We start from the raw sequence: 23,542 nt of genomic DNA, 5'->3' as shown, positions 1-23,542 counted from the left end.
AAACATGTTTAATAGTGAAGCTTTTCCAGCCTAGCATAGGGGCTGTTGGTAGCTTTCTGTTTTTAAAGTTCTTTTTAATTTCTTTTTAAAATAAACTTTAATTTTTAGAGCAGTTTTAGGTTTATAGAAAAATTGAGCAGAAAGTACTAAGAGTTTCCCATATAACCCCTCTCCTTCCCATCTCCCTCCTATCCCACACACAGTTTCCTCTATTATTAACATCTTGGATTATTGTGGTACATTTGTTATGATTCATTAGCCATTATAAATATATTGTTAACTGAAGTCCATATTTTGCCTTATGGTTCACTCTGTGGATGTACAGTTCTATGGGTTTTGACAAAGGCATGTCCCGAATCTTCTATTACTCTTTCATACAGATCCTAAAACTCCCCTCATCTCCCCTGCTCCCACCAACCCCTGGCAACCACTGGCCTTTATGCTTTCTCTATAGGTTTTTCCTTTTTCCAGAATGTCATACAGTTGGCTTCTTTCTCTTAGCAATATGCATTTAAGGCTCCTCCATATCCTTTTTGTAGCTTGATAGCTCATTATTTTTAATGCACTTTTATTGATATATATTCACATACCATACAATCATCCAAAACGTAGTTTTCACAGTATCAACATATAGCTGTGCATTCATCCCCACAATCAATTTTTGAACATTTTCATTACTCCAAAAAATAAAAATAAGAATAAAAATAAAAGTAAAAAAGAACACTCAAAACATCCCATACTCCACCTTTCCCCACCTGATTATTCATTTACTTTTTGTCCCCCTTTTTCTACTCATCTGTCCATACACTGGATAAAGGCAGTATGAGCCACAAGTTTTTCACAGTCACACATTCACACCATATAAGCTACATAGATATACATTCATCTTCAAGAATCAAGGATACTGGATTGCCATTCAACAGTTTCAGTTATTTACTTTTAGCTACTCTGATATACTAAAAACTTAAAAGGATATATATATATATATATATATATAATGCATAAGAATAACCTCCAGAATGACCTCTTGGCTCCATTTGAAATCTCTCAGCCACTGAAACTTGATTTTGTTTCTTTTCTCTTCCTTCCCATTATTTTTTAATATTGAATGATGTTCCATCATATGCATGCAGCTTGTTTATTCCTTCACCTGTTGAAGAACAATTTTGGTTGCTTCCAGTTTGGGGCAATTGTGTATAAAGCTTTTATAAACATTTGCATGGACATAAGTTTCCATTTATTTGGGTAAATACCTAGGGTATGGTTGTTGGTTTGTATGGTAAGGCTATTTTTAGCTTTGTAAGAAACTGCCAGATTGTCTTCCAAAGTAGCTGTACCATTTTCCATTCCCACGAGCAATGGAAAAGAATTTAGTTGTTCTACAACCTTGTCAGCATTTTGAATTGTCAGTATTTTAGATTTTAGCCATTCTGTTAGGTACATAATGGTATCTCATTGCTTTTTTTTTAAATTTGCAATTACCTAATGACATATGATGTTAAGCATCTTTTCATATGCTTCTTTGCCTTATGTATATCTTCTTTGATGAGGTGTTTGTTCATATCTTTTGCCCATTTTTGCAGTTTTTTAAAAATTTTATTTTCTTCAGATTGAGTTTTAAGAGCTGTTTGTATATTTGGCTAAAATTCCTTTATCAGCTATGTGTTTTGCAAGTATTTTCTCCCAGTCCATGGCTTGTCTTTTCATTGTCTTAAGCAATATTCTTTGACTACAACAATATTCCTTTAAAACCTGAATCAGAAAAATACATTCCATGGATTAAAATATGCCTTTTCAAAAATCATACAGGCTTTGAAATTACTATTTTTATTTTTATTTATTTATCTATTTTGTGTGTGTGTGTGTGTTTTACCCTGCAGGAAATAATTTTGCTGATAAACAGAAATGCCACACCCTTTTGAGCATCCAGTAACATTTCATCAGGCATCGGTGTTTGTTTTCTTCTGTTATTCACTGAAATCCACATGATTTAAAAAAAGATGTGAATTAAAAAAGGATTTTTTGTCTCCTTTAAGCAAAGTAAAACTGAAAAAGACCCTTGAGATCATGGTTTGCGAGTAATAGTAGCTAGGTGGCATATTTTAAAGTATGTTTAGTTTTTTGCATCACTTAGTGGTGCTTAAAATGTATTAGCCAATTATTTTTTTAAAATGGGAACTTTTACTTGAATGTTATTGCTTATAATAGTAAATATTTTATTACCATAGCTTCAGTTCAAAAGAGAGCCAAAGAATGGCCCATTACTTCTAATTAAGCACATTAAAATAATTTCAGATATTCTATGCAGTATTTAATACCATAGAAATTAAGGAAATGGTAATGATTTTCCCCCAAATATTAATAAGTAGAATCTAGACAATATTTTAAAAATGTGTTTACCAATTCTTAGTATACATATATTTTAAAAACCTAATAATACTGTTAATTTAACTTCAAAAACATTTCCGCATTCTAAACATACAAAAAAATAACAGAACATTGCAAATTGTGTTTTAAGGACAGAAGCTTCTTGAACTTTCATGCAATGGCTCTTCACTTTGCTGACAGTGAAGAGTTCTACAGTTTGTTTAAAAACAATTTTAAAACTACCGCACTTAACTAAAAAAATCCAAACACTTCTCATGCCAGGAGACTGCCCCCGTTTTGCACAGCTATGAATGGCAGCAGAATGCTATGTCACTATATACAACAACAAGACACCCTGAAGCTAAATGCACGCCCACTGCAGTGCCCACAGGGCCAGCCTCCCAGCACATGCCCTGAGCTGCGGCCCTACGCCGAGCACAAACCACCTGAGAATTTCCCTCGTTTCATTCATTTTTACAAACTATGGATATGTACAGTTGATAACAAGAGTTCTAGCCAAAAAAACCATAGTCAACACCACCATGAAATCAAAGAACAACAACAAAAAAATGCCAGAAACATTTTTCATTGCCTTGTGACACCAATAGGTAAGTGCACAGTGAGAACAGCAGAGCACCTTTTCATTTTTAAAATGTTTGGGAATATGTACAACTTTGATACAGTTTCAGGAAGCTCTGGACACCCATGGCCACTTCATGTAAATCACTTACAATTTCTAGAGCCGTTCGAGAGAACTACAATATGATGATGATCCAATTTGTAATTAAACATCCTTCAGCTTCGCCGCCTTGTTGTTATAAGGCTGCTTCTCATTGTCACTTGGGTTGTTCCACATCTCACCCAGCTTCCTGGCCATGTCTCCAATATAGATGCCAGGGTTTGTGGCTCTGATCTTGGGGCAGAATTCTGAACAGAACAGGAAGAATCAGACGGTGGCGTTTTGGAGCATTAGGATCCTCCCTCTTCTTGCCTCCCTTCCCTGGCCCATGGTCCTTCATTTCCCGATTTGTAACGTACTCTGTCTGCCTTCACCATTTCATCAAATTTAGATTTCTCCTTCCTGGACATTTTCTTCCACCTCTCAGAGCACTTCTTGGAAAATTCCTCAGAATTGACAGGGACCTTGGGATTTTTCTTCTTATGTTCCTCTGCACGTCTGCACAAAGAAGGCATAAGCAGACATCTTACCCTTTGGTTTCTTGGGATCACCTTTAGCCACCCTGACTGTATTGTTTGTCAGTCTGGGCAGCGCAGGGCACGATGCACGTCTCAGCACTACCAGCCTCACACTAGCTGCCTCCCCGAAAACTGCCTCTATTCTTAATATATATTTAAATATATTTTGAAGCTGGCTTTAAAATGCAGTGGATCTGGCATGCTGTATAATATCTTTTAGTTGATATTCCCCCCAAAAGCACAACTTTACGGTCAGAAAACAGATCCCTGGTTGCCAGAGGCTGGGATTGCATGGAGAAGTTGCCTATCCAGGGGCATTGGAAGGTTTTCAGGGTGAGGGAGCTGTTCTAACGTTTTGATTGTGGTGGTGGTTACATGACTGTATGCATTTGTTAAAACTCACAGTGCTGTATGCTAAAAAGGGAGAATCATACTGTTTCTAAATTAAAATTTAATAAATCACAATTTTACATTCATCTCCTGATTTCATTGGAAATCATTGGAGCCTCAATATAGAAGTGTAAAAGCTCAAGAAATGCTCCCAAAGGTCACTTTTGCCTTTTGTGAAACACTGATCTATGCTGGTTATTCCAGTTTGCTAAAGCTCCTGGAAATGCAGTGTTCCAGAAACAAGTTGGTTTTTTCAAGGTGGATTTAGTAGTTCCCAAATTTACAGTTCTAAGGCCATGAAAATGTCTCAGTTAAGGATCAAGAGGTAGATAACCTTCTCTGAGGAAAAGGCCGATGGCGTCTGGAACACCTCTGTTAGCTGGGAAGGCACGTGGCTGGTGTCTGCTGATCTTTGCTCCTGGCTTGCATGGCTTTCAGCTGCTGATCCCAGTGGCTTTCTCCCTAAGCATCTGTGGATTCTCACTTAGCTCCTCCAGGGCCAACTCTGGATTTCATCTCTTAGCTTCTCTCCTGGTTCTGGTTTTAATGGCTGTCTCCAAAATGTCTCTGGGTGTCTTCTCTATAAACGTCTCTGTGTCGGGTCTCTTCAAAATGTCTCTGCTTTTATCCTCTCATAGAGGACTCCAGTGAATTAATTAAGACCCACCTTGAATGGGTGGGGTCAAATTTCCTTGGAAATAATCTAATCAAAAGGTCCCACCCACAATAGGTCTGCCCCCACAAGATTTGATTTAAAGAACAGGGCTTTTGTGGGTCACATAATAGATTCAAACCAGCACAACGGTACATTAGAAATGGAATCTAAACTTTCGCCAGCTCCCAGGATGGTTCTGTCAGAGCAAGAACTACTTGGCAGTTCTGGCATTGCCATTCCTGTGGCCACAACCACGCTTGAATAAGTTGTATCTAGGAGCTTCGTTACTATCCTGTAAAGCTGTTAGATGGCACTTACGTGTAGCACAAACTCAGGTGAAGGAGTAGGGAGTCCTTTGCCAAATAATTTCTGTCTCTGCCCCTTCCTTGTTCACTTATTCTGCTTGTATCTCCTTTCTCTTATCACGGGAGCCTGTTTCTCTTCTTACTGTTCAAAATGATGCTCCCTTCCCTGCTTGTCCCATTGCCCCTTTGTTCAAAGGGCCTGATTCTAATATCTTCCCCTTCACCCATAAACTGCTCATTCAATGGCTATTCCTTCACAAATATTAGATAGGTGTGGAAGGTCAAAGAGTTTTAATTCATCTAGCCACTGGTACACAGCTGAGGACTCAACCAGTCCTTTACTCCTTTACCCTTTACCCCAAATTAGTCTCTGATTTTTGATAGGAAGCATGTAGTTTAATATGTACAGTGCTGCCACTGGCAGGAACTGAATATTAGCTGATGAGGAACTGATGTCCCTAGTCCCCACTGGTAGGGAAGGTTCTCCATGATGCATATTAATTTTCTCAACCCTCTATTCAGCATTGGGAACATATAGATAAATAAGAAATATCGAGAGCCCTCAAGGAGTTCACAGTCTGTTTGATATGTTGGAAAGCTATTGATTACTGTACACTGAGATACATTATATGATTAAGGAGAACATATAATTAATTCTACATACATACATTTTGAAGAGAGAGGGCACTGTTAATAATTACCTCCAGGACAATGTGCATAAACTGGGACTGGCCTGGAAACTGGACGTTGTCACCCTGTCTATAATAGAGGTGTGTGCCAGCAAGTGAGAAGCCACACGTAAGGGATGTGATCTAACCCTGGGGAGCGGGGAAGCAGCTCTCCCTCAGGGCCTGCATCTCAACACAAGTGATGTTGGAGCTGCGTTGTGAAGGGTCTGCAAGATCGAGCCAAGCAAAAGAGTAGGGAAAATGCTATCTAAACAAAAAGAATTTCATAGTCAAGTAGTGAAGCTCAATGTTTATACTACTGTGTCAGTTGGTAAAGTTCAAATGAGATCATGAAAGCCTTGCCTGAGTTCTTTCCCAAAAGAAAACCATCCCTTTTTCAAAAGGAGTTGAACAGTGTTGGAAGACAATTTTTCTTGAAGGAGGGGCGAGATCAATGTGCAAGAATTTCATTGAGTAGACAACAGCTCCCTTTCCTATGTGGGTTTCCCAACCTGTACCTACTTTTCTCTTGGTTCCAGCTGGAAAGAGGAGGTGAAAGGGTACCTTTGCACCATAATTCCCAGATCCTATGAGGATTTATGAGAGTGAAGATGATCAAGAGAAGAGTTAATGCAATCCAAGACTTCTGGTTTGGGGTGGGGCTCATGGGAAGGCATCCTAACTCCTTCTCTGTCTTGCTGCTTGCCCTACCATCAGCATGTATCTTCCTCTATTAACCACAAGACAGCAGAGTTTGTGTGTTATTTGTATCATTACTTACATAAGTTGCTTTTTCCTAATTGTCATGCAGTATGCTAACTACAATGAGCATTGTGTCATATGATGTTAAATGTGTTTTATGTGCTCTTTATTTAATTTTCAGACATGGAAAGAGCAAAGCATTGAAGACAGAAAGACCTAGATCAATCTTGGCTCTGAGATTTCCCATGTAACGTGGTAGTAGACAAGTTACTTAACCTCTGAGTTGTGTGGTCCTTATTTGTAAAATGAGGCCAGGAATTCTTAACTAGTCAACCTTTTAAGTGACATTTACTTGGCACAAACTCTTAGGAAGAGGGGAAATAAAGAAACTTGTTTCCCTGAGAGGCAGAGAGAAGAAACAATTTCATTTGGACAATTTAATTCCAGCTGCATCCCTGCCCTCTTTCTCTCGTGTTCCGGGGCTTCCCTTTCTTGATTTCAGTAGACCCTAGTTGCAAAGGTAAAAATAAAATAATGTGTGTAAAACATCTACTGTAGTTGCTTCTATGTAGGCTCTCAGAAAAAGGTACCTGCTACTGTTGACATTGCTTTTTTAAGTTATTTTTCCTTCTTCTTTGTTGGAGAACTTGTGGGTTTACAGAACAATCATGCATAAAATACTGGATTCCCATGCATCATCCCACCAGCAACAACTTGCATTGGTATGGAACATTTGTTACAATTGATGAAAGAATATTTTTATAATTGTACTATTAACTATAATCCATGGTTTGAATTAGGGTTCTCTGTTTGTGCATTGTAGATCCATGGATTTATTTTAATTTTTTTATTCTTTTACCATACATACAATCTATTACTTCCCCTTTAAATCTCATTCAGATATATATTTCAGTGTTGTTAATTATGTTCACAATATTGTGCTCCCATCTCCAGCATCCATTAGGACAACATTTCCAACATGCCAAATAGGAACTTTGTATATTTTAAGCCTAAACTTCTCATTCCCTATCCTTACCCTTTCTCCTGGTAACCTTTATTCTAGATCATGAATCTAAGAGTTTGCTTATTCTAATTGTTTCAAATCAGTGAGATCATACAGAATTTGTCCTTTTGTGTCTGGCTTATTTCATTCAACATGATGTCTTCAAGGTTCATCCATATTGTCACATGTATCAGGAGTTCATTCCTGTTTACGGCTGAATAATACTTCTTTGTAAGTATATACCACATTTTATTTATCCATTCATTGTATGCTGGATACTTGGGTTGCTTCCATCTTTTGGCAATTGTAAATAATGCCACTGTGAACATCAATGTGCAAAAACCTTTTCAAGTCCTGCTATCGTTTCTTTTGGGTATATATCAAGTAGCGGGATTACCAGGTCATATGGCAGTTCTATCTTTAGCTTTCTGAGGACTCACCAAACTGTCCTCCACAGCAGCTGCACAATTTTACGTTGTCACCAGCAATGAATGAGAGTTCCTATTTCTCCACATCCTCTCCAACACTAGTAATTTTCTGTTTTTTCAATAGTAGCCATTCTAGTGGGTATGAAATGGTATCTCATCGTGCTTTTGATTTGAGTTTCCCTGGTGGCAAATGATGTTGAGCATCTTTTCATGTGCTTTCTGGCCTTTTCTATATCATCTTTGGGGAAATATCTATTCAAATAGTCTTTTGCACATTTTTAAATTGGGTTGATTGTCCCTTTGTTGTCAATTTGAAGGATTTCTTTATACGTTCTAGATATTAAACCTTTATTGGATATGTGGTTTCCAAATATTTTCTCCCATTATGTAGGTTGTCATTTTACATACATGATAAAGTCTTTGAAGAGCTTATGTTTAGGTCTTTGATCCACTATATTTTTGTATATGGTGTGAAGTAGGGGTTCTTTTTTTTTTTTTTTTTTTTTTCAAATAGAGATCCAGTTTTCCCAACACCATTTATTGGAGAGACTATTCTTTCCCAATTGAATGAGCTTTATTCCCTTGTCAAATATCAGCTGGTCATAAATGTCAGAGTTGATTTCTGAGCTCCCAATTCAAGTCTATTGGCCGACATGTCTACTCTTGTGCCAGTACCATGCTGTTTTGATTACTATGGCTTTGTAATAAGTTTTAAGATTGGGAAGTATCAGTCTTCCAAATTTGTTCTTTTTCAAGATGGCTTTAGCTGTTCAGGGTTCAGGGTCCCTTACCCTTCCATATAAATTTGCTAATTGGCTCTTCCATTTCTGCAAAGAAGGTTGTTGGAATTTTTGTGGAGATTGCATAGAATCTATAAATTGCTTTGGGTAGGATTAAAATCTTAATGGTAGTTGGTCTTCCAGTCCAAACATGGATGTCCTTCCATTTATTTAGGTCTTTGATTTCTTTTAGCAATGTTTTGTAGTCTTCTGCATAGAAGTTCTATAAAACCTTGGTCATATTTATTCTTAGATATTTGATTCCTTTTATTGCTATTGTGAATGAAATTTTTTTCTTGTTTTCTTCTTCTGATTGTTCATTGCTTGTATATAGATTTTTGGGTGTTTATCTTGTACCCTACCACTTTGCTGAATTCGTTTATTACCTCCATGAGCTTTGTTGTGGATTTTTCAGGACTTTCTGTATGTAGGATCATGTCATCTGCAAATAGGGGAAGTTTTACTTCTTCCTTTCCAAGTTGAATACCTTTTTAAACTTTTCTTGCCTATTTTCTCTGGCAAGAATTTCCAGTACAGTGTTGAATGACAGTAGTGGCAGTGGACATCCTTGTTTTGTTCTTGATCTGAGAGGGAAAGCTTTCAGTCTTTCACCGTTAATTTGGATGTTACTGTGGGCTTTTCCTTTGTCATGTTGAGGAAGTTCCCTTCTATTCTTAGTTTTCTGAGTGTTTTTATCAAGAAGAACGGGTGCTGGATGTTGTCAAATGCTTTTTCTACAACAATTGAGATGATTTTGTGTTTTTTTTTCCTTCATTCTCTAAATGTGGTGTATTACATTAATTATTTTTATATGTTGAACCAACCTTGTAAAACCCACCTGATTATGGTGTATGATTATTGTAATATGCTGTTGGATTCAGTTTGCTGGTATTTTGTTGAGGAGTTTTGCATCTAAATTCATTAGAGATATTGAGCTGTAGTTTTCTGTTCTTGTGGTATCTTTATCTGGTTTTGGTATAAGGGGAGTGTAGGTCTCAATGAATGAATTAGATAGTATTCCCTCCTCCTAAAATTTTTTGGAAGATTTTGAGCAGAATTGGAGTTAAGTCTTCTTGGAATATTTGACAAAACTCCCCTGTGAAGCCGTCTGGTCCTGAGCTTTCCATTGTTGGAGGTTTTTGCTTAATGATTCAATCTCTTTACTACAAATTGGTTTGTTGAGATCTGTTTCTTCTTCAGTCTATGTATGTAGTTTGTGTGTTTCTAAGAATTTGTCCATTTCATCTAGGTTATCTAATTTATTTGTGTAGAGTTGTTCATTAGTATATTCTTAAGGTCTTTTTTATTTCAGTGGATTTGGTAGTAATGTCCCCCTTTCATTTCTGATATTCATTGTGTTTATCCTCTCTTTTTTTCTTTGTCAGTCTGCTAAAGATTCATCAATATTATTGATCTTTTCAAAGAACCAACTTTTGATTTTGTTGAATCTATTGTTTGTTTGTTTTCTATTTCATTTATCTCTGCACCAATCTTTGTGATTTCCTTCCTTCTGTTTACTTTGGGTTTAATTTGCTCTTCCTTTTCTGCGGTCTCCCAGTTTTGACTCTGCTTTGAAATCTTGCTTCTCTTTTAATATAAACATTTTGAGATATGAATTTCCCTCTCAGCACTCCTTTCACTGCATCCCATAAGTTTTGGTATATTGTATTTTTATTTTCATTCACCTCAAGATATTTCCTAATTTTGCTTCTGATTTCCTATTTAACCCATTGGTAGTTTAATTTCCATGTATTTGTGTATTTTCCATTTCTCTTTTATTGATTTCCAGCTTCATTCCATTGTGATCAGAGAATATACATTGTTTGATTTCAGTACTTTTAATTTATTGCACCTTGTTTTGTGATCTTATATATGGTCTATCCAGGAAAAGATCCACATGCTCTGGAGAAGAAAGTGTATTCCATTTTTATGTGTGAAGTATTCTATATATGTTGTTAGGTCTAGTTAATTTAGAGTATCATTCAGGTCTTTTATTTCCTTATTGATCTTCTCACTAGATGTTCTGTCCATTACTGAGAGTGTTGTATTTAAATCACCTACTGTTAATGTAGAGTCATCAATTTCTCCCTTCATATTTGTCAGTATTTGTTGAAATATACTTTTCTTATACCACCTTTTCCCCCTACAGTTTTTTGTACTTGTTACCACTTATATCTTTGTACATTCTATGTCCAAAAAAGGTAGATTAATCATTACTTCTCAGGCATTTGTATTTTAGCACCTGTAATAAGTAAGAAATGGAGTTACATACCAAACATCAATACTGTACATTAATACTGGCATTTATTATTATGCACAAGTTTACCTTTACCAGAGGTATTTATCTCTTTATGCCACTTTGAGTGTCTGTCTAGTGTCCTTTCCTTTAAGCCTGAAGAACTCCCTTTAGCATGCTTATAGGGTAGGTCTAGCAGTGATGAGCTCCCTCAGATTCTGTTTATCGGAGAATGTCTTATTCTCTTCCTCAATTTTGAAAGAAAGTCTCACCTGATATAAAATTCTTGGCTGGCAGTTGTTTTCTTTCAGAAGTATAAATATTTCAACCCACTGCCTTCTTGCCTCCATTGTTTCTGGTGAGAAATCAGCAGTCAATCTAATTGGGACTCCCTTGTATGTAGCACGTTGTATTTCTCTTGCAGCTTTCAGAATGCTCTTCCTTGTACTTTGCATTTGATAGTATAATCATTATATGAGAGGGTGTACTTTTCTTCACATTTGTCCTGTTTTGTGCTCTGTGGCCTTCTAGGATGTGCATATTCATGTCTGTTGCCAAGTTTTGTTAAGTTTGCCATTATTTCTTTGAATATTCCATTATCTATGCCTTTTTCTCTTTCTTCTCTTTCTGGGACTCACGTAAGACATATATTGGTGCTCTTGATTGTGTCTGAGAAGTGTTTTAGGCTATTTTCACTTTTGATAATACTTTTTCCTTTCTGCTCCTTAGCTTGATTCAAGTGTCTTCAAGTTCACTGATTCTTTCTTCTGCCAGCTCCAATCTGCTATTGAAATCAACCTGGGAATTTTTTTATTTCAGTTATTGTGGTCTTCAACTCCAGTAGTGCTGTTTGGTTCTTTTTCAGAATTTTCTGTTTCTTTACTGAGACTCTCATGTTGCTCGTTCATTGTTCTCCTGATATCCTTTAGTTCTTTCTCTGTATTTTCCTTCTTCACTTTGAGGCATTTTTAAGATCATTTTTTTTTAAAAGACTTCGTTTGGTATGTCCACGCTCTTGTCTTCTTCCTTGGGGTTTTCTGGATTTTTATCCTCTTCCTTTGGATGTGTCTTCGTTTCCTGTTTCTTTGTCTGTCTTGTGTTCTTTTGTTGTATACCATACATTGTAATATTTTAAAATGTTAACTTTGTCATTTATTCCCTGAGGTATCTTGATTTTGTATGCAGCTGGTGATAATGCAGTGACCTTTTTATGCTTCACTGCTCCTGTCAGGTAGGGCTGCCCGAAGTGAATCCATCGTGCAGGGTTTTCCCTGTCTTTCTGGGCCTCTGTCTTGTCCTAGGCTTTTGCTTCTTAGTTGTTTTGCACTTCCTCTGTTTACAGGATTTTGTTGCCTCCTCTGTTTCCCAGGGGACAGTCTTGCGTCTCCTGGGTGTTTGATGCCAGCCAATCTTTACCCCGTATTCTCTTCCTCTACTGTTTCTTACTCTGCTTTCATTGTCTCAAGCTGCTTTTGCCTGGAGGGCAAATTCTGAGAGGAGGGGCTTTCCCAAGTCAGTCTCCCACAGCCAGAGAGTGCATTCCAGCTCCAAAGTACCTTGGGGAGAGGATCAGAAGGGCTCCAAGAGCTTCTCCGATGGTTCCCCAAAAGTAAGCTTTCCTGGCCTGCCCAGCAAAAGTAGCCCCTCATATAATTGTCCCCCACAGCTCTGAGGAAGCACAGCATTTGTAAGTCTCCACGGCCGTCGCCTCTGTCCAGGTAAGCTGAAACCATGGCCGCCCTCAGAAACAGGTCCCTAGCGTTCCAAATTTGCCGATCAAAAGCCATGATCACTGATCAGCTGTGCCTACTCCTTGTCTTGGGAAGACGGAGTTAAAAAGAAAGGCAAGTACAGACCTTTCTTTCTCAGGACTATCAGCTGAGTTTTGCATTATTTAAAGCTTGTTAAATAAATATATTCCACCCAAAAACTATTTTAAAGAAATTGTTGTCTAATAGTTGCTACAGTTGTATCAACTACTTTTTTTAGCAGGTGATCACATGGTTTTTTAAATCCATATTTCACATTTATTTTTTATGGATTATACAAGTTTGGACCACTGTAAAAATATTTTGTCAGTGTTTTGATTTTGGGAATGAACCTGAATGTGCTGGGCATTGGAATACATTTCAAGCTTTGTAGGAACTAGGTAAATTAATTCATTTCTCTGTTCAGTGTAAATGTTTTATTTACTGGGAGCAGCTCCACATACCATATTCTTTTGGCCACGAAGAATTTCTCACTCAAGCCCCAGAATCCCACCAGCACTTGTCCTCAGCCTGATCGATTGCTCACTGAAACATCAAAGAAAAAAAAACTAGAGTTATTGCACAATTCTGTTGCATCAATGCATTTTTTTTGCATTTTTTTCCTGCTAATATGTTTGATAGGAAAAAAAAAAGAGGAGCTTTCTTTCTTTTGAAATAAGAGTATTAACTGCTTTAACATTATCAAGAGTACAAGAGTGCCTACCATTCATTGACTTTTAAATAATTTTTAAAAGAAAGGAGAAGGAAGCAGAATTTTCTTTGCATTCTGCATTTATAGTCCTGTAATTTATTCTAGATGGGATTTCTTTTCTTCCCAACCTGGAAAACCCAAAGCTCAGCTTTTTTTTAATAGTTAGAGCTGTTGTAGGTTTACAGAAAAATCATGCAGAAAGTGCAGAGTTCCTATATATGTACCCATCTCAAGAGGGGGATTTTCCCTATTTTTAACATTTTGCATTAGTATGGTATCTTTGTTACAATTTATGAAACAATATTATTATAATTATGCTGTTAACTTCAGTCCACTATTTACATTACGGTTCACTCTGTTGTACAGTTCTATGGGTTCGTGTGTGTATGTGTGTGTGTGTGTGTGCAGTAACTTTCTCTTTTTATCTGTATATTTTTTTAAATATACAATTTTTTTTCAAAATATATCTGTATATTTTTCAAATATACAATTCAGTGGTGTTAATTACATGCACAAAATTGTGCCTCCATCATCATTATCCATTGCCAAAACTTTTCCATCACCCCAAACAGAAATTCCATACCAATTAAACATCAATTCCCCATTCCCCTCCCCCACCAGACCCCTGCTAACCTCTATTCTAGTTTCTGAATTTATGAATTTGCCTATTCAGCTTATTTCATGTAAGTGAGATCATACAGAATTTGTCCTTTTGTGTCTGGCTTATTTCACTTAATATATTGTCAGGGTTCATACAGGTTGTACCATATGTCAGAACTTCATTGCTTGTTATAGGTAAATAGTATTCCAGTATGTATATATATATTATAGCACATACTGTTCATCCACTCATTTGTTAACGGACACTTGTGTTGCTTCCAACTTTTGGCAGTTGTGACTATTGCTGCTATGAACAGTAGAATGCCAGGTCCAGCTTTATTTTTACCTGCTGCAGGAATCCTATCCCAAGCCCAATTGGCAGAATTAATTGCTCTTTCTTCTATTTTACCCTTGTGGTTTCTTTACATCCAATTGCAGGACTTATCCCAGTGCATTATGGCTGTTAGTGCAGAAGGCCATCTCACCTGGATTCTTGCAGAGCCCATCTTTGTGTCCTTAAGCTTCTACTCCATAACTGTTTGTTCATTTCAACATTCATTTATTCATCAAATATTTATTTAGTACCTACTGCTCCCATTAACTATTGTTCCATAACAAATCACCATGAAACTTAATGGCTTAACACAATCTTTTTTTTTTCTTTCTTTTATCTCCCAGTTTTTGTCAGTTAGAACACAACAGGGCAGTTTTTGCTCAGGATTTCTCACAGTTGCATTCAGATGGTGGTGGCTCTGGTGCAGCTGGGAGCTGGCTGGTCATCTTTTTCTCTTTCTTTATATAGCCCCATGTCCTTTTCATGTGGCCTCTCCACCTGGCTTCCTCAGAGCCCGGTGGCTTCAGGCTAGTCAGAATGCTTGCATGGCAGCTGAAGGCTTCAAGAGGGAATATACAAGCTAACACGTTGAAATCTGATTCGCTAGCACTCAGACACTACAAAATGTCACTTCCACATTCCCTTGTTTATCAGGAAGTCACAAGCCTACACAGATTCAAGGGAAGAAGAATTAGTCTCTACCTCTTAGTGATAGAGGTGAAAGATTCTAGAAGAGTATGTGGGATGGGAAATCTTATAGTGGTCATCTTCGAGAAACACAACCCGTGACACCTAGTATGTGCCATGCATTGTCCTGGGATCTGAAGGTACACCTGTGTGTTCATTTCCCTGGGCTGCTGTAACAAGTTACTGCAAACTGAATGACTTAAAGCAACAGGAATTTATTCTCTCACAGTTCTGGATGCTGGCAGTCTGAAATCGAGGTCCCAGCAGGCAGGGGTGGTTCCTTCTGGAGCTCTGAAGGAGACTCTTTTTGTTCTTGTGTCCTAGTGGAATGAGAAGCCATTGGAGATTTTCTGTCAGGGGTGTGATGTGAACAGTGAAAAGATAACTGACTGCAGTGTGGAAAGTAGGTTGAAGAGGAAGGAAGTAGTGAATCTGATTAGGAGGCAAATTATAGTTGTCAGGGCAGGATCCTGTGTGTTTGGAAGTAGAACTGGATAGATTCATGCCTCACATAGAAAAATGCATTTTATGGTTAGTTGTGCAGAAACTGTCTATATCTCCCTGTTACCCATCAGATTGTAAGGCTATAAAGGATAGGGGCTAGTTCTTGCTCATATTTGTACTTTCCAGAACACTTAGTATATTGTAAGTACTCAACAAACATTTGTTGAAGTGAATTTCATTCATTTTTGGACAGCTTTCCATGTCTTAAAAGTACCTATACTTTTCTGATTTAATTTACTATGACTATTTCTTAGAAATGTATAAAATTGATTTTTTTATAGATTTCTGCTTGAGGCTTCCCATTAAAAAATGGAGAGTGCTATATTTTAGTATATTCTTTCTCCTTCGTCAAGCCCCTCACTGAAACAGAAGTGGATGGAAGGAGGATGGTTGAATGGATGGATGGGTGAGGCTCCACTGCCATTTTAATTCTATAAAACAGGAATAATCAAGCAGATTGGTGGTGACTGTTGCTGTCTCCCAAATTCTGGTGCCTGGAAAGGAGTTACTCATGATTTATGATCTAATGAGCTGGTACGCTGAATTAAATTTCTCACCACCTAACAAACTCAAAAAGTTCATTTTATCCTTTGACCTGTTTTCCACTTGCACGTTCTGCTCCTGGTATTTTATAATTCTACTTAGTGTACATTTCATCAGTTGAGCAGTTACTGTGGGAACGCGAGAGTGTTTGACCCTTTGTGAATTTGTCATCCTGAAAACATTTATAATTGAGTTCCAATATATAAAAATCTATCCTGTTTTGAGAAAAAAAAAGAGATTATTTTATAGCCATTTAGGTTCAAATCCTAAAGAAAAAGGCACCTTTCACTTTAATTTAAGGATTTTGTTAGCCACTTAATTTTGCCTGGTATTTGTTAATTGCTTAACTGGGAGAAATCATAGCATTTTTAAGATTGGTATAAATCTTATGTTTTTCTAGTTTAGATAATTAAAACTTACACCTCACTGTATTTATTATTTCTTCATTACTCTAGCTTGGTTTTAATAATTTTATGTTTTTTAGTTTACTTTGTTTACTTGTATCCATGTCTCACTCCAAAAAGAATTTGAGACAGCTTAAGAACCCAAAAGGAACATTGAGAAGAAAAAAATATGCCAGGATTTTAACTGCCTGGAATGTAAATTGCATTGAGACAAAATGAATCATCATTATTAATCACAGAGCATATTCCATAGTAGATGTTCAATAAACACTGGTATGATGAATGAATGAGGTTAGCTTACAAAACATACACCAATAGTTCCATTCACTTACTTGAGACCCACAATTTTGGCTCAGAGGTTTCTGCTAATAAATGAGCAAAGAGAAAATCACTGTTAATTACACAACTTGTTTACAAGATGAAGTAAAACCATTTGATAAAGAGATATGCAGCACTTCTTAGTCCAAGATATGTGAATGTGTATGGCCCAATTCAGCAGTGCTCGTTGAGAGACTACCAGGTAATATAGTATTTATACCCAATGTCTTTAAAATAAAATACCACGAGTTTTAAAGGTTTATTTTTTTCTGGCTTCTCATAATATTTCATCAATACAAGGGTAGCTTTGAATATTAAGATTCAATGTTCTTAAGAAATAGATCAGCCACATAACACTTTAGCTAATCTTCCATGAATATTATTTCTAAAATGTACTTTTTAGTGTAATTTTTATTGTAACATATATACAACCGGAAATTTCCTGTTTCAACCACTTTCATGGGTACAACTTAATATATTAATTACATTAACATATTGTAATAACCACCATCCATTATGAAAATATTTTCATCACCCCAAAGAGACACTGTGTTCCCATTAAGCAGTTACTCCCTATTTCCCCTTCCCCCCCCAGCACCTAGTGACATGTAATCTACTTTCTGTCTCTATACATCTGCTTATCCTGTGTATTTCATAGAAGTGGAAGCATACAATATTTATTCTGTTGTGTTTGGCTTATTTCACTGTATTACATGTCTGTTTTTAATATGTTTGGAGTAGAAATTATGCCAAGATTATGCTCAATGTCAAGAATGTGGAATACAGAGAAGAGTCAAGTGGCAAAGTGAATGAGTCAGTTGCATTTTCTTAAAGTTTGTATCATCTTATGACAGATATAATGGCTCAGTCGACCCTGCTTCTTAATAGATGATCTCACCTCTTTGTGAAGGTGGGACAAGAACACAAGTTGTCAGGGCTGAGATTTTTCTCAGGAAACGGTTTGTGACCCATAGTAGTGGTGGCAAGGATGTGTGACCTGAGGCCCCATGTTCTTGATCTATCAGCTCTACCACTCTAATTTCAAGCAAGATAGTTTTAAGTCAGTAGTCATCAATTGTATACTGTCATCAGAAAAGAAAATCTCAACCAAGCACTTCTAGGGAGGCTAACACTGAAGCGTCTAAGATAAACATGTTTTAAAACGTACCCCTCTGCCAATGGATGAGTTGAAGTGCTAGCAAGAGTTTCTAATATGACATGCATAGACCCTTAGATAATCCATCCTGAATCCTATCAAAACTTTAAGAGTAGTTGTCGTTGTGTGTTTTCTGCAGAGAAAGTCCTCAGCTTTTCAAATTCTCAAGGAACATTGCGCACCAGAAAATTTGGAAACACAGCATGAGGTTGTAAATGAGCCACTTAAATATTGATGGATATCTATAAAAGATGATGACCTTGAAATTAGAAAAGTAGAACCAAAGGCTTTCTTTCTTGTAAGAATTCAGAAGCAGGATAGGTGTTTGCTAAGGCCACTCGATTTGTGCTAAAAACTTGTGCTTTGTACACAGATTGTTTATAAACTCTTCACATTTGTTGAGACAAATATTCATTGAAAAAATACTGTGTACCAGGCACCAACTTTTAGTAGTTTGTGTCATGTAGAGATTTGGGAACTCTAGCTGAGAATTAGTTTAAAGATATTATATGGATTGTAGGCTAAGTCACAGAACCTGACTTAAGAATGGTCGGGAAACGGGGATTCTAGGACTCTCCAGGAAAGATTGTACCATTTTGCTAGGACAAGTGCTGGAATGAATGAGTCACAAATCCAAGTCAGGGAAGGGAGAGTCTAAGGGGTGTAGTTTAGAATTCTGCTTCCCTAAATGTCCCCCTCAGCAGCACCTGGGAACTTGTTAGAAATACACATTCTTGGGTCCCATTCCAGACCTAATCTGGGGGTGGGCCCAGCAGTGGTTATTTTAATGAGTCCTCTAGGTTAGTGGTGCATGGTAAAGTACTTGCTTGTGTCTGGTGTCTACCCTTCTGGTAGTTAAGAACAAAGGACCTTGATTCATAGTCTCACCAAGGCTGAATACACCAGGGGGAAGAGAATTGCCCAAAAGAAAGTCAGCGTGTTGGTTATCAAAGAAAGGGTGGTCAATTCTGGGCAGCCAAAAAAAATGTTCATCATCTTCCACATCCCCTGAGTTGATGAAATGCCTCTTATACATACATTGCACTATAGCATTATGTTGGAGGTGACATTCCCTTCTAGTTGAAGGGTGGCCATTAGAGTAACACTTATACCTCTCTCCACTCCCTCCCCAGAGGAATTGTCTGATTCATGAGTTTGGATGGAAGACCTTGACATTGTAGCTCTTCCCCCTCCTATCTTTCTCTATGGTTTCTGCCTGCCCATAGAGAGTGTCTATTTTGCTTTTCTCATTACCATGCATTAAAGGAACTCGCCTCTATTGGGAGGGCCTGTGGTTGTCCACCTGTGCTAGGGAGGTTAAATCAGCCTAATTTTGGATGAAGTATCAGGAAACCATTGTCATTCATCTAAGCAGTTTTGCATCAGCTATATCTGTAATATAATTAATAAAGCAGACAGTTTTATCTTCATTGATTTAATTCCTGAATCTCTCTCTCAGGCAGAGAAGGATGGTTTCAAGTAATAGGCTCCTTTGAACCCTAACAATTATTTATTTTGAGGTTTTCTTATAAGACAAGAGCCATCAGATAACTGTTATTTGTTTGTTTGACCACCTCATACATCTAGGTATTCATAATTTTTACAGCCACTCCCCTATATGGATTATTGCACAGACCTCATGAATTACTCATATGGCCAGTTCTATATCATCATTCAAAGTGGAAATCCCCTCTTAGGTGCTCTTTTTTCTTTAGGTTTCAGATTCCTGAGTCAGTGTTATAAAAAGGAATGTAATTCCAAATCTATTTGTTGTGGTAAGCATTTGGGAAGATTTTATAAAAGGGAAGAAAATACTCCTTTATTGTTGATTATCTTCATAAGAATACGAACAAGTGTTAATTCCTATGAATGAAATGTATTTATCTAGGCTATAGAGTGAAGCCAAGCCCATCCTCTCTAGGACCTCCGGTGGCTGCTCCATGTAACGTGTTATGTTCAACAAAATAACAAAGCCACATATTATTAACTTGGCGCTTACTCAATGATAAGATAATTAACTGCTGAATCTTCCCTGCCTTGACTCTCTTTTCCAGGGAGATTTTCTAACCAATAAATCACTAAACTAACACTGTTGAACTTATTAGATGAAAGCCTAAAATGGAATAGCTAAAAGAATGAAAATTCTAATATTATTTTCCTAAATCCTGTTTGCAGGTTATCTTTGAACTCAAAGGGAAGAAGTTATTTAGTCAAGCTGGGGTGGGGTGGAGAGGGCAGCGTGGAGAGGTGGGGAGAGGAGTTGTAAATGAGAACGTATACTATCCGCTCATTTTCTCTGACATTTATTTTCTCATACATTTTCATCAATATATATTTGCCTTTTTTAACTGTCATTATTTACCCTATAATATATGCATTGTGAGTACTTTGCTTTTACAGCTAATTGTAAGCATCCATCTCTTAGAATATGTACTCAGAAGGAACCATCGAAAACAGCCTTGTTATTTTTTTATACAGCAGTTTAATCATTACAGTCTCATGTGATCTCATCTCCACTGAGTGGTACATCCTGAAAAAAAAAAGAGTTGCAGCATGTTTGTTAAAATTCAAGTTGAATAAATTACCATTAACATTCCAGACACAAGCAAGGGAAGAGTATTTTCAGAAATCCTGACTTGCCTGTATAATGCTCCACACTGTTCCCATTTTAGAACTTACTGTGCTATCTTGGATGCTTAAATGCCACCATAAGTACAGGTCAGTGTTGCCTAGACAACAGTGTTTGTTCTGAGCAAACAAGATTTCTTAACAATCATAAATTCAGTGCCATCACTGCATTACGACATGGCCCATTAGAGCAGCTTAGAGCAATTATGTTTTGTTATCCCAAACTAAGCATAGGCTATGCAAAGTTAAATGAAATAATTAACCTCATACTACAAAAGGGACAACCAATAAAAGAGTACATATAAAGTTATATTGTGAAACTGATCAAGGAGTTAATATGCCACAATGATTTAAATTACACATTTCTTGAAGTAAACATGAGTACATACCCTGTTTCAGAGTGTTCGTCTCATAAATCTTCATTTAATTCTGTGTGCCAAGGCTAGAGTCACTCGTCTACATTTTCAGCTCTATCCATTCGCAGAAACACTTGTTGCCAGGAAGCTTAGAAAATAATTTCATTGATAGTGAAGTGGTATAACATTTTCACTTCAGATCTCTGTAGGGAAGCGTGGGTTATTAAAGGTTTTCTGTTGAGAAACAATTACTCCATCCATTTACTGAATATTGTTTATTTTTATGTTGTGTGAAATGCTCTGTGGGCCTCTTAGAACTTACTGGAAGAAACAATTTATGAAGAAAATATCCAATTAACTCAACATATTACAGTGTATGCAGAGTCTGTATTCTTTGCTATTCAATATGTTTGTTTTGGAGTCTGTGTGTGATTCCTGAGGTATCACACTTGTCTTTGAAATTGCTCCTCGTCTCAGCATGGTCTTGAAGAAGGGTTTGCTCATTTAAGGTACTAAATCCAAACGCTAAAGGATTTCTAGTTCTTCCAGTATTCCAACAGTTCTGCATTTATAGTGAAAGCTTAGCTTTTGCGCTTAGAAGCAGGAGAAAATATCTGAAATTGCCTCTGTCTCTTTTATGGTATCCAAATCAGAACCTCTAAGCTTGAGCTCAATATTTCCTCAGCCAACAAAAGAGGCATTTTTACTTTGTTTTAATGCTTGGTAATCTCAGAAGCTGGTAGGTTTCCCAGCTTCTCACAGTTTCCAATTGTTTCTCTACTCTGTAACTGAGCAGATGTGTTTGCCTCACCGTTTAAATAGCTTTGAGTCCTTCTGGTCTCATCTACTAGCTTCCTTTCTTCACATTTTAAAATGTCCAGTGAATCTGCACTTTCTTTTTAATAATAATGATAGGTAAAATTTATTGAACATTGCTAGGGGTCTAGTACTACTCTGTTTTCACGTATGGGACTTGCAGTAGAAATGGTTGGAGAGCATTGCTCCTGATGATATTTCCTCCTTCCTATATCAGTTTCTTCTCTCTGCCTCTTTGCCGCTGTCTTTTCTCTCCCTTTACCTTTCTTTCCCACCCTCCTTTGTCTTCATTCATTCCTTTTTTGACTGACTACTTCCTCAATAATACAAGTGTATTTGCAGTTCTGGAAAAGGCATGTATCTTCATCTAGCCTGCTGCTGCCTCACATATATATGTAACAGTCTGCACACCTGAATCTATTTCCTTATTATCCATAAGTCCTAAGGTCCTTGCCACATGGCTTCACTAACCCCTAGTCTTCTACAAAACCTCTCTGAAGGCTAGGTTCTTTACTCAATACACGAATGTTGTTTTTGAACATCTACTCTGTTCCAGGTGCTGTTCAAGGCGCTAGGATTTTAGTGGTGGATAATTCATACCCCAGTCATGCCATCAGAGAGCATACAGTCTACTAGAGGACAGGCATATTCATCAAATAAGCACACAGTCTGTAATTGGCAAGTTATCAAATGCTGTAACAAAATTTCAGACGGTGTTTTGATTAAATACAAGAAGAACTAATCCAGCCCAGGTATTTGGGAAGTGACTGAAATCTGAAGGATGAGTACAAGCTAAGCAGACGTAGGGAAGGTTTTTGTAAAGACCCCAAGTCAAAAGCAAGCAAGCACTAGAATTTAGTATGCCATTTGAGGATCGAGAGACACCGGGGTCTGATGCTAGGGTATTGTTCAGGCTTAGGATATAGGCTACCCATTGTCAGAGAAGAGGGTCTAAGCAAGGGTTGGGCAAGTGGGGGTACGAGTGGGGTCGCATGATGAAATTTACATTTCTTGGTGTCTACATGTCTCTCAACCCGTCCAATGTCCATAACCTAAGTTTCCATTCATTTTTACTTTTCTGTAAAGTTTTCCTCTTTTAGTTATTGTTGCATACTCTTTAAGAAAATCTTTCTTCTCTGATAAGCTAAAAGAGATTTTTCTTAAAGTTCTTTCATCATATCTCCTAGAAAAATGATGGTCTTGGATTTCATAAACCAACAAAGTGGTCGGGATCTCCTGATGAGAAATGAGATATAGCGCCATTTTCATTGGTTTCTAGGAATGTTCTTGCAATTGTATCTAGTTCCTACCTAGTTCCTCAAATTGAAATACACTGCCATGTGTTTCTTAATTAGATTGCTAGGCCATTGTTCTCAAACCCATTTGTTTCAAATATAAATTAACATTGTAAAAAAAAAAATATCACATGAGCACTAAACATTCCTGAATAGCTCTACCCAAGATCCTGAGCAGGCCCCAGTGCACTAGCTCTAATTCCACCACTACTTTCATACTCAAAAAATTATAACCAGGATGCAAGGGAAAGTGAATAACAGGCTATTTAAAGAACAGAAATGTGGGTGTGGGTGTGGGTGTGCACAGACATATAATACATATTTTGAACATATTAATACATAAACTAGTACTGGTAATAAAATGATTGACACCTAAAAATCTTGCAACAAATGTGATATTAGTTAGAGACTGTGTTGAGATGCTCAACATCTTTCTATTCTGGTGAATGGCCCACAAATTGGAGGCCTTCATTACTTCAAAGAAAGTTTCCTTGAGAGGTTGCCGTCCATTTGGATAGATAGGACAAACATGTGAATCATAGAAGATAAAAGCATTCTAAGTATCAAATGCATGGTATGGATAGTAATGACTTTAGTGATTGAAAGAAAGGGAATATAATTATGGGCACAAGTTGGAAAATAAAGGTACAGGAAACAGACCAATGATGGGTAAACTCCTCATTTTTATTTCTCAGTTCTGTGTCATCACCT

General features: G+C 37.2%; 1 protein-coding gene and 1 pseudogene across 1 annotated transcript in view; one reads left to right on the top strand and one right to left on the bottom strand.

Moving 5' to 3' along the window:
• CNTN3 (contactin 3) overlaps window positions 1-23,542 on the top strand; it is a 402,513-nt gene that overhangs the window by 308,351 nt on the left and 70,620 nt on the right. The gene's annotated exons all lie outside the window — the stretch shown is intronic.
• On the bottom strand, window positions 3,152-12,517 carry LOC119510314 (annotated as a pseudogene).

The sequence above is a fragment of the Choloepus didactylus genome, chromosome 1, assembly GCF_015220235.1.
Source record: "Choloepus didactylus isolate mChoDid1 chromosome 1, mChoDid1.pri, whole genome shotgun sequence".
In the NCBI taxonomy this organism is placed as follows: Eukaryota; Metazoa; Chordata; class Mammalia; order Pilosa; family Megalonychidae; genus Choloepus; species Choloepus didactylus.
The sequence above is the reverse complement of the archived record's forward strand: the minus strand, read 5'-3'. Positions and strand labels throughout refer to the sequence as shown.